The 12576-nt window shown below is 33.9% G+C and overlaps 1 long non-coding RNA gene across 7 annotated transcripts in view; it reads left to right on the forward strand.

Moving 5' to 3' along the window:
* The window catches only part of LOC106975272 (uncharacterized), a 1087042-nt gene that overhangs the window by 405265 nt on the left and 669201 nt on the right, over window positions 1-12576 (forward strand). The gene's annotated exons all lie outside the window — the stretch shown is intronic.

A 12576-nucleotide genomic window follows, 5' to 3' on the forward strand; every position in this document is an offset into this window, starting at 1 on the left:
GAGGACATTAGTGTGTGTTCTGTAGAATGAGTACAAGTTGAAGTACAAGTTGAAGTCATCCTGAGTTTTAAAAGTCACATCAGACATTTTCCAGAACTTTAGAGGCATAAGCTCTTTGCTTACTGAGGGTGAAGACAGGTGGATTCTCACCCCACAATTTAAATTGTTATTTTTTATTTGACATTTTTGGCAGAAAGTTATGGTTTATCTGAAAAATAGTCTATTTTTCCCACTTTGTTGTTTCTTTTAGTTGTTTTTTTTTAAATACAGATATTTTAAATTATTTTATGGTCGAATCACTGACTTCATTCTTAAAGGGAAGTCCTTTCTTATTCAAATAAAATGAATAGTATTTTATATATATATGTGATTTTTTTTTCACTGAAATTATACAAAGTATTTTCTCCAACCAGATAATTTCCAAAATGTGCTATTCCATTCTGGCATCTTTTGATTATCTTATTTGAGATGTACCTGGTTTTATATATAACAAATGATTTTCAGTTGTATCCTGGTGCTTTGGGTATTATGTTATAAAATTCAGACCCTTATTTAAATTTTAAATTTAAGCAGACATTCACTCTATTTTTAAATTGATTATTAAAGTAGAGTTGACATAAAATTTTATCTTAGTTTTAGGTGTACAACATAGTAATTAGAGTGTTCTATATATTACTCAAAGCTCATTCACTGTGGTAAGTGTAGCCGCAGTCTGCTACCATAAAATACTGTTACAACATTATTGACTGTATTCCCTGTGCTGTACCTTTAATCTTTGTGATCTATATATTTTTTAACTAGAAGTGTGTACCTCTTAATCCCCTTAACCTATTTCACCCATTCCCCTAACCCCCTCCCCTCTGGTAACAACCAGTTCTCTGTGTTTGAGTCTGGGTTTTTTGTTTGTTTGCCCATTTGTTCTTTAGCTTCCACATATAAGTGAAATTATATGGTATATATCTTTCTCTGACTTATTTCATTTAGCATAATACTCTCATGGTCCATCTTTACTCTTGCAAATGGCAAGATCTCACTCTTTTTGATGGCTGAGTAATATTTCATTGTGTAAAATAAAATCAAAATGGATGAAAGACCTAAATGTGAGACAGGAAACCATCAAAATCCTAGAGGAGAACACAGGCAGCAACCTTGTCGACATTGGCTGTAGCACCTTCTTACTAGATATGTCTCCTGGGACCAGAGAAACAAAAGCAAACACCAGCTATTGGGACTTCATTAAGATAAAAAGCTTCTGCAGAGTGAAGGAAACACTTAACAAAACTAAAAAACAACTTTCAGCATGGGAGAAGATATTTCTAAATGACATATCTGATAAAAGGTTAGTATCCAAAATCTGTAAAGAACTTATCAAACTCAACATCCAATAAACAAATAATCTAGTTAAGAAATGGGCAGAAGACATGGATAGACATTTTTCCAAAGAAGACATCCTGATGGCCGACAGATGCATGAAAAGATGCTCAACATCACTTATCATCAGGGAAATACAAATCAAAACTACAGTGAGATATCAGAATGGCTAAAATTAGTACCAAAGGAAACAACTGGTGTTGGCAAGCATGCAGAAGATGGGGAATTCTCGTACACTGTTGGTGGAAATGCAAACTGGTGCAGCCACTCTGGAAAGCAGCATGGAGGACCCTCAAAAAGGAACCCGGTGATCCAGCAGTTGCACTATTAGATGTTTACCCAAAGGATACAAAAATACTGATTCAAAGGGACACATGCACCCCAATGTTTAAAGCAGCATTATCAACAATAGCCAAATTATGGAAAGAGCCCAAATGTCGATTGACTGATGAATGGATAAAGAAAAAGTGGTGTGTGTATATGTATACATACGTAGATGGAATATTACTCAACAGTCAAAAAGAATGAAATCTTGTAATTTGCTATGACATGTATAGAGCTAGACTATATTATGCTAAGCAAAATAAATCAGTCAGAGACAGACAAATACAATATGATTTCACTCATATGTGGAATTTTAAAAATGAAACAGATGAATATGGCGGGGAGAGAAAGAAAGGCTAACCAAGAAATAGACTCTTAACTATAGAGAACACACTGAGGATTGCTGGAGGGGAGGTGGATGGGGGGATGGGTTAAATGGGTGATGGTATTAAGGAGGGCACTTGTGATAAGCACTGGGTATTGTACATAAGTGATGAATCACTAAATTCCACTCCTGGAACTAATATTACACTATATGTTAACTAAGTGGAATTTAAATAAAAACTTGAAATAAACAATAAAAAAATAATAATAAAATAAATTCCACTAGGCATATATACCACATCTTCTTTATCCATTCATCTATTAATGGACACTTAGGATGCTTCCATATCTTGGCTATTGTAAATAATGCTGCAATAAACATAGGGGTGCATAGGGGTATCTTTTTAAATTGATATTTTTTGTTTTCTTTGAGTAAATTCCCAGTGGTAAAATTACTGGATCATATGGTATTTCTATTTTTAAGTTTTTGAGAAAACTCTATGCTGTTTTCCACAATGGAGACACTAATTTACATTCCCACCAACAATGCATGAGGGTTCCCTTGTCTCTACATCCTTGCCAACGCTTATTATTTCTTGCATTTTTGGTACTAGCTATATGATACTAGTCATATGTCTTTTTTTGGAAAAATATTCATGTCCTCTGCCTATTTTGTAATTGGATTTTTTTTGGCATTGAGTTGTATGAGTTCTTTATAAATTTTGATACTACTCTTATCAGATATGCCACTTGCAAATATCTTTTCTCATTCAGTAGGTTGCTTTTTCATTTGTTGATGGTTTCCTTTGCTGTACAAAAGCTTTTAAATTTGGTATGGTCTCAAAAGTTTCATTTTTTAAATATTTTTTAAACGTTTATTTATTTTTGAGAGGCAGAGAGAGACAGAGAATAAGCTGGGAAGGGACAGAGAGAGAGGGAGACACAGAATCTGAAGAGCTCCAGGCTCTAAGCTGTTCAGCACAGAGCCCGATGCAGGGCTTGAACCCACAAACCGTGAAATCATGACCTGAGCCAAAGTCAGTTGCTTAACCAACTGAGGCACCCAGGCACCCTTCAGTAGTTTAATTTTGCTTTTGATTGCTTTGTCTAAAGAGATGTATCCATAAATATATTGCTAAAGCCAATGTCCAAGAGATTAGTGCCTATGTTTTTTTTTTTTTAGGAGAGTTTTAAATATTTAAATATACCATGCCTTAAATCCTTCTGTTTTTCTAAAGATTGTCCTCATTATAAGGTGAGCAAGTACCACCAAGAAGCACAGTGTAAATCCGAGGATTGGGGGAATAATAAAAGACCTCTGGGCTGCTAAATTACATTTTCTAGGAAAGAGAGATTGAAAAAAACCTAAGCACTGAGTGTAGTCATTCATTATTCCAGGATGTTCCCTAAGATTCCAGAACAAGAGCTAAAAGGAATATACTTTTCAACATGCCAATTTCTTGGGATAATTTGTGCCAAATCTTTTTGGAACTGGATTCCCAAGGAATTTAGGCCCACTGCATTAAGACCAATTCCTTTGTCTCACTTAAAAGGCCCTCCAGCCCTAATATACCTCCATAGACTCCCTTACACCATCAGATATTTCTACTCAAAATAGATTACTCAATGCCCCACCTGCACATAAACTTTACATTTTACCTCTTTCATCCTTTTAGTTATATTATTCCTTTGCTTGGTATATTTTCTAATCAGCTTGGAATAACTCTTTATCCAGCTCTTTACAACTCTACCGGTTAAAAATCCCCTATTCAAGGCAGAGTTCACAATGCTATATTTTTCACAACATTACGTTCTTGATTCCACAAACAGGGTGTGTTATTTTCCTCCCTAAAAGCCACATGCAAGTGTTATTATCTGTCTTCATACAAGTATTTGTTTTTTTAATAATAATTATATTTTTGATGTTTCCATTTCCCTTTTTAGCCTTTTAAGGTTAGAGAAAATATTTTCTTAATATTTCTGCCTCCACACAATACAATATTTTGTACATGCTTGGAATTACAGCTTAAATTTCTTGAATTGGACTCTATTTTCATAAAGTTCTAGAAAATTCTAAGTATAATGACAGAAAATAAAAAATCAGTGGTTACCTGGTATGGAAGTTGGTGGGGAAATGGGAGAGGTGGTCAAAGAGGGGTATGACAGAGGGATTACCACCGGATGGGAGGACATTTTTAGAAATGTTGGATATATTCACTATCTTAGCTTTGTACTTGGCTTCATGAGTGTATATGTAGGTAAAAACTTATCACTTAAATATGTTTGTTTATTATTGATTCTACTTCAGTAAAACTGTTTACAAAACTGATGTTTGTGCAATAAAGAAAATAGAGTATTTTGTGAAGGAATATCAGGGCAATCAGGAAAGGCTCTTCTTGGGGATAGCAATGAAGTCTAATCCTAATGAGTGAGAAAGAACTACACTCATGGAATTCTGGGAAAATATTTTTCCAGAATAGAGGGATTTATCCAGATAGAGGGAACCTCTGCAGAATTGTAAAGAACTTAAGAGTATTCATGAAAATAAAAGGAACAGAGTTAGGAATGGAACAGTAGCAAGAAATGAGGTTGTAATGGTGGGCAGGGGCTCCTCAAGATAGAGAGTTTGTATTTTATTTGAAATAAAAAGGGAAGTTACTAAATGCTTTCTAAAGAACTTTACGCAGGACCTTGCGTTGACATCATCTAATGTAAATGTATGTATTTTAAAGATTCTCACTCTGAGATATGTGGTCAATAAATCCATGTGTCTGTGTGTACATGGGGACAGGAGTGTGAGAACGATGGTGGGAATTAAAGTAGAAGTAAAGAAGGAAGTAAAGAAGAAAGACCAACTGTCCTAGGGAGGTGGGAGACTCTGGGCTGGGCTGAGGTGATAGAAGTCCAAATGGGGAGCTGTGAATCAGTTCCTGATATACTTTAAAGATAGAAGTCAAGGTGTTTGTAAGTGGTTTAATAAGTATGGAATCAGAAGAATAAAGCATTATGATTAAGTTTTTTGCTCTAAAAAACTAGATGAAGTTACTGAGCTGGAGAAGGCTGCAGGAGGTAGTGGTTTCTTGTGGGAAAATCAGAATTCTGATTTGGAGATGTTATGTTTCAAAGACTTGTGAAGTGTTCGGGTGGAGATGTTAAAGAGTGGGAATTACAAACCAGGTTTCGATTGGAGATAAAGTGCAGTTAGATTAAATCACACATATGCGGGGCACCTGGGTGGCTTAGTCGGTTAATCATCTGACTTCAGCTAAGGTCATTATCTCATGGTTCATGAATTCCAGCCCCTCGTTGGCCTCTGTGCCGACAGCTCAGAGCCTGGAGCCGCTTCGGATTCTGTGTCTCTGTCTCTGCTCCTTCCCCACTTGAGCTCTCTCTCTAAAATAAATAAATATTACAAAAATAAAACACACACACACACACATACAGACCAATTTAATAGTTAGAATAATTCCCCCTTCAACTCACTGGGAATATACCCCAGGATGAGTGTGAGCCTAAAGAGGTGAGTTCAGTGGTTCTTGAACCATCTTAGTCCCTACATACCTCTCACAGTGTAGTCATCTTGCCAGAGTTTAAGGTCTCAGTTTCTTTGATTTAACATACATCCTAAATACATCCTATATGATTTATTTGGTTATCAAAGAAACAGTAATCTCTGCCTATTCTGGAGGATTAAAAGGTGGTAGGTTGTTGTCTAAGAAGGTGGCTTCCCAAAGGAAACATTAGGGTAATTTTGACCATCAATGATTTGAGTCTTATTCTCTGACTTTCCAAAAAACTAAAAGGCATGTAAATGGATATTCAGTATGTAGACAGTATTTAAGGCCAATGGAATGAATGGGATTATTTGGGAGAAAGAGAAAAGACACCCTCAATTTAGCCATAGCAAATTCTATCATTTAGAAATTCAGAAAATCTGGTACAGAAAGGACTAGCAACAACGACAGAGGTAGGCCAAGGAATAGGACAAAAACAGAGTGCATGGTGTTGGAAACCCAAGAGAAAAAGATTATGAGAAGTCATCAACTGTGTCAGATGTTGCTGGAAGTTGAGTAATGTGAAAGATAGACTATATTATATTCTCTGTTATACTCTGTGCCCAGCACAGAGCCTGGCACTCAGGAGGTGCTCAGAAAATATTTGTTATTTACGTGCTATAACATCCCATCATATACTCCATGAGTGAATATGACGAACCATGGTTTATTATTGTAGGAATTTTTGTGCTATGTGCCTTACTAAAATATGAAAAACTTCATGTAGTTACCTATAAAACACTGTATCTGAAACTACTATGACAAAGTACATGGGTTCGGGGGATTTAATTGCACCATGAATGACAGTCCAAATAATCTAATCATTATAATTAATGACTGCATTTTTATTAGGTTCTAACTAGTCCCTTTACTCTATGATTTAGGAAGCTATTTGCTGATACACATTAGAAAAAAGGCAGAGCTGATGTTGAGGCATAAGGTGGGAACTAATCAGTTCCCCAATCAATTGGATGAATACTAAGGGCTGAACTATGTGTAATCTAATTTCAGAAGAGCTGCAAGTACAAGGCAGGTATTTATGTATCCTCTAGAAATATTTCAAAAATTTTGATATTTCTGCTGGTGAGATCTATTTGTAGAAATATTCCATTTTGAATAGTCTGGTAGGATTTTAATGTATTTCAGTTATATCAGAAAAGGGAAAACACATACTAAATATAGCTTCAGTTATTTAAACACACACACACACACACACACACACACTCACTCACTCACACTAAAACAAAATCCAAAATCACCTTCCTAGGCCAGAATAATTGATCTTTCTATAAGGTAATTCCATAAGGGCATCTTCCTGAGTATTTCTCTTGATTTATGACTTCTTTTCTATTAAAGCTTTTTCAAGCAGGACCAATCTGACTGCTGAATGATTGACAGAGTTTAAACCCCTGCTAAGACATCAGGCTCAAAAGGTTCTAAAATTGTGATAGATCACAGAAAGAAGTTGTTACCAAGGAATTTAAAAATATAAGCCAATAAGCTAGACCTAAGTAAAATGTAGGTTCTATCCATTATAATTTTCTGGGTTTGGAGCAGTGTTTCTTCTTTCTGACTTTGGAACTATAGATACCTAGTTCTCAGATATAAACAGTTTTATTCCTTATTTGTATCAAAGAAATTTAATATCTAACAATACCTGTTTACATAGATCTTAGATTGAGAGCTATAAATTTTAATTTTGTTTTTATTTTTATTGAATAAATTTGAATCACAACATTGTTTAAGATGTGTAACATGTTACTTTGCTACATTTATATATTGTAATATGATTGCTGATATAGCAATATTTATCACGTTGCATAATTTAGTACAATATTATTTTCTATATTCATTATACTGTGTATTCCATCTCTATGGCTTATTTATCACTCTTTACAAGTTTTTACCCTTAAACGTTCTCATATCCTTCCCCCCACCCCCCACAATCCCCTGGTAACCACCACTTTACTTTCTGTTCTTTACAGGTTGAACTTTTTAAAATTCCACATGTAAGTGATACTATACAGTATTTGTCTTTCTCAGACTTATCTTGCTTACTTAGCACAATGTGCTTGAGGTCCATGTTGTTGCAGATGAGAGGATATCTTCCTTTCTCGTGGCTGATATCCCATTGTATATACATACCACAACTTTTTAATTTATTAATCTGTTGAACATCTGGGTTGTTTCCATATGTTGGCTATTGTGTATAATGCTGTGATAAACATGGGAGTGCACATATCTTGTCAAAACCCTGTTTTCATTTTCCTTGGGCATATACCCAGGAGTGGAATTGCTGCATAATATAGTAGATCTACCTTTAATTTTTTGAGTAACCTCTATATTGTTTTTCCATAGTGGTTGAATTAATACCCATTCCCACCAACAATGTATATAAGGGTCCCCTTTTCACCACATCCTCACTAGAATCTGTTGTCTCTGCTTGAGTATAGCCATTTCAACAGATGTGAGGTGATAGATACATTATTATGGTTTTGATTTGTATTTCCCTGATGATTAGTGACATTGAGCATCTTTTCATGTGTCTGTTGGCCTTTTTGATGTCCTCTTGGAAAAATGTCTATTTAATTCTTCCGCCCATTTTTAAATCAGATTGTTTTTTGTTTTTTGTTTTTTGTTTTTTGTTTTATTAATGAGTTGACTGAGTTCTTTATATATTTTGGATATTAACCCTTATCTGATATGTGATTTGAAAAAAATTTTCTCCCATTCCATTATTTTTATTTTGATTTTGTTAATTGTTTCTTTTGCTGTGCAGAAGATTTTGCGTTTGAGGTGGTATCATTTGTTGATTTTTATCTTTGTTGCTTGTGCTTTTGGCATCATGCATCTAAAATTACTGCCAAGACCAATATCAATAAATTTTTTCTTATTTTTCTTGTAGGTATTTTATGGTGTCAGGTCTTAAGTCTTTGATTCATTTTGAGTTAGCATTTTGTGAGTGGTGTTGAGATAGGGTCCACTTTCATTGTTCCATATGTGTTTTTCCAGTTTTCCCAGCACTATTTGTTGAAGAGACTATCCTTTCCCCATTGGGTATTCCTGGCTCCTTTGTTGAATATTAGTTAACTGTGTATGCTGTGGATTAATTCTGGGTTCTCTATTCCATTGGTCAATGTGTCTATATGTGTGCCCGTACTATACTCTTTTTATTACTATGGCTTTGTATATAGTTTGAAATCTGGAAGTGCTTTGTTCTTTTTTCTCAAGATTGCTTTGGCTAATTGGGTCTTTTGTTCACATAAATTTCAGGGTTGTTTATTTTTTTGAATAATGCCTTTGGTATTTTGATGGCGATTGCATTGAATCTGTAATTGCTTTAGGTAGTATGGCCATTGTATATTAATTCTTCTGATCCATGAACACGGGATGTCTTTCCATTTGTCTTCAATTTCTTTCAGCAAAGTTTTGTAGTTTTGATTGTACAGATCTTTTATTCCCTTAGTTAAATTTATTTCTAAGTATTTTATTGTTTTCAAAGTTGTTGCAAATCAGATAGTTTTATTTTTTCGGATACTTCATAATCATTAGTGTGAAGAAATGCAAGTGATTTCTGTATGTTGATTTTGCCACTTTATTGAAACTGTTGATTAATTACAACAGTTTTTTGACTGATTCTCTGGGCTTTTCTACATATGGGATCATATCATCAGCAAATAATGATACTTTTAAATCTTTCTTTCTGAATTGGATGATTTTATTTTTTGGTTTTTACCTATTTGCTCTGGTGAGGACTTTTAGTGCCAATTTGAATAGGAATGGTGCGATTGGGTATCCTTGCTTTTTGTTTTTGATTTTAGGGGAAACACTTTTAATTTCTCTCCATTGAGTGTAATGTTAGCTGTGGATTTGTCATATATGGCCTTTATTGTGTTGAGGTACTTTCCTTCTGTATCCAATGTTTTAAATATTTTTATCATGAAAGAATGTTATATTTTATCAAATGTTTTTTTTGCATCCATTGAGATGATCATATATGATTTTTATCTTTAATTTTATTGCTCTGGTGTACTACATTTATGGATTTGTGTATATTGAACCTCCCTTGCATCTGAAGGATCAATCTCACTCGGTCATGGTGTGTAATTCCTTTGATGTGTTCTTGAGTTAGGTTTGCTAATATTTTGTTGAGAATTTTGCATCTGTATTCATCAGGGATATTGGTCTACAGTTTTATTTTCTTGTGGTATACCTTATTTGGTATCAAAGTAATGCATCATGGAATGAGTTTAGAAATGTTCCCTTCTCCTCTATAGTTTGGAAGAGTTTGAAGAGAATTGGCATTAATTTCCTCTTTAAATGTTTGGTATAATTCTCCAGTGAAACCACTTGTTCCTGGAGTTTTCTTTATTGGGAGTTTTTTGATTACTAATTCAATCTCTTTACCCATTACTGGTCTGTTCAGATTTTCTGTTTATTTCTGGTTCAGCTTTAGTAGGTAATGTGTTTCTAGAAATGTATGCATTTCTTCTAGGTAATTGTTCATATCATTCTTTTATTATTTATATATTTCTGTAGTATCAGTTGTAATGTCTCCGCTTTCATTTCTAATTTTATTTGAGCGTTCTCTTTCTTTTTGTAGTCAGTCTGGCTAAAGATTTGTCAGTTTTGTTTATCCTTTGGAAAAACCATCTCTTAGTTTCAATGATCCTTTCTATTCTTCTAGTCTCTATTTCATTTATTTATGTTCTGATCCTTATTATTTCCTATTATTTTCTTTTGGGACTAATTTGTTCTTCTAACTCCTGAGGTGTTAAGTTAGATTGTTTATTTGAGATATTTCTAGTTTCTTAATATACGTGTTTATGGCTTTAAACTTTCTTCTCTGAAATGCCTTTGCTGCATCCCACAATATTTGGTATGTTTGTTTTCATTTTCATTTGTTTTGAGGTCATTGTTACTTCCTTTTCCATTTCTTCTTTTATTCAATGATTGTTTAGAAGTGTGTTGTTTAGTTTACACAAATCTGTAGACCTTATTACTTTCCTCTTGATTTCTAGTTTCATACCATTGTCAAAGAAGATCGTTGGTGTGATTTCAGTCTTCTTAAATTTGCTAAGATTTGTTTTGTGGCCTATCATATGATTTATCCTAGAGAGTGTTTCATGTGCACTTGATAAGAATGTAATATTCTGCTGTTGGATGGAATGTTCTATATATGCATTTTAAGTACATTTATTCTAAAGTGTGTTTCAATTCCAATGTTTCCTTGTTGTAGTGAAATTCTCTACAATCATCACATTGGTACTGTCTATTTCTCCCTTAAGATCTGTTATTAATTACTCAATATATTTTGGTGCTCCGGTGTTGGGAATGTATATATTTACAATTGTTATATCTTCTTGATGTATTGACTCCTTTATCCTTATATAATGACCTTTGTTGTCTCTTGTTACTCTTTTTGGCTTGAAGTCTTTTGACTAAGTTTGGCTACACTCACCTTCTTTTCATTTCTATTTGCTTGGAATATCACCTTTCATCCTGAAGACAGTATATAGTTGGGTCTTGCTCATTCTTTTAAATTATCCAGCTGCTCTATGTTTTGGATTCGTAAATTCAGTCCATATACATTTAGGGTGATGAGTGATATGTAAATGTTTACTACTGCCACTTTTTCTTCTGCCTTCTGGTTATTTTCTCCATTCTTTTTCTTTCTGTTTCTGTCTACCTGTGTAAGTTGGTGTTTCTATATGGTGATTTTCTCAGTCTCCTCTTTTTTTTTTTATGTTTTGTGTCTCTGCTCTGGAATTTTGCTTTGTGGTTACCGAGAGGTTTAGATAAAACATCATATATATAAAATAGGTGTTTTTTTCTGCTGATATTATCTTCATTTACCTATAAGTTTCCATCTTTTTAGTCTTCTTTTATATTTTTATTATTACAAATAATCTTTTTATCTTGTGATTTTGTTAGCAAGTTGTAGTAGCTATAGTTATTTTCAAAGGTCTCCTCCTTTAGTCCTTATGCTACAGTTGAGTTAAGTATACTATTTTAAAAAGTTACAGTATTCTAATTTTGACCAAATATTGATAACCTTCATCGGAGTTTTGTGCATTTTTGTCTTTTTTTTTTTTCAGCCTGAAAAACATCTTTCAACATTTCTTGTAAGTCAGGTCTAGTGGTGGTGAACTTCCTCAGCTTTATATTTGTGGGAAAGCCTTTATATCTCCTCCATATCTGAAGGATAACTTTGCCAAATAGTGTATTCTAGGTTGGCAGTTTTTAATCTTTCAATATTTTGAGTGTGTTATTCCACTCTGTTCTGGCCCACAGAGTTTCTGCTGAGAAATCTTCTGATAGCCTAATGGGGGTACTTTTGTAGGTTATTGTCCCCCCATCCCCTTCCTGACTGCCTTGAAAGTTCTTTGTCATTGACTTTTGACAGCTTTAATACAATGTGTCTTGGAGGGTTTTTGTGTGTGTGTGTGTTGAGATAATAAGGTGTTCTTTTAGTTTCATAGATGTGTGTATACAGTTATTTCCCCAGGTTTGGGAAGTTCTTAGTTATTATTTCTTTAAACACACTCTCTGCTCTATTCTTCCTCTCTTCTTCTGGGATACCCATTATTCTTAGGTTTAGTTTCTTAATGGAGTCAGATAGGAAGTTCTCATAGGATTTGTTCACTTTTTAAAAGGCTTAGTCTCTCTCCTCTCCCACCTGAATTATTTCTATATTTCTATCTTTAAACTCACTAATTCTCTCTTTCATATGATCTGCTCTAATTCTAATGCATTCAAATGCATTTTTATCTCATTTATTGAATTCTGCAGCTACAGAATTTGCTTCTTTTAAAGAACGTCAGCCTCTTTGGTAAAATACTCCCTTTTTTTGTTAATTTTATTCCTGAGATCACTGTAGTGTCTTTCAGATTTTTTTTTTTTTTTTTTTTTTTTTTTTTTTTTGTAGCTCATTGAATTTTTCCTGATAACTATTTTAACTTCTTTATCAGGTAGCTTTATTCCATGTCTTTGGGTTCTGTCG

Source organism: Acinonyx jubatus, chromosome B2, assembly GCF_027475565.1.
Source record: "Acinonyx jubatus isolate Ajub_Pintada_27869175 chromosome B2, VMU_Ajub_asm_v1.0, whole genome shotgun sequence".
Classification (NCBI taxonomy): Eukaryota; Metazoa; Chordata; class Mammalia; order Carnivora; family Felidae; genus Acinonyx; species Acinonyx jubatus.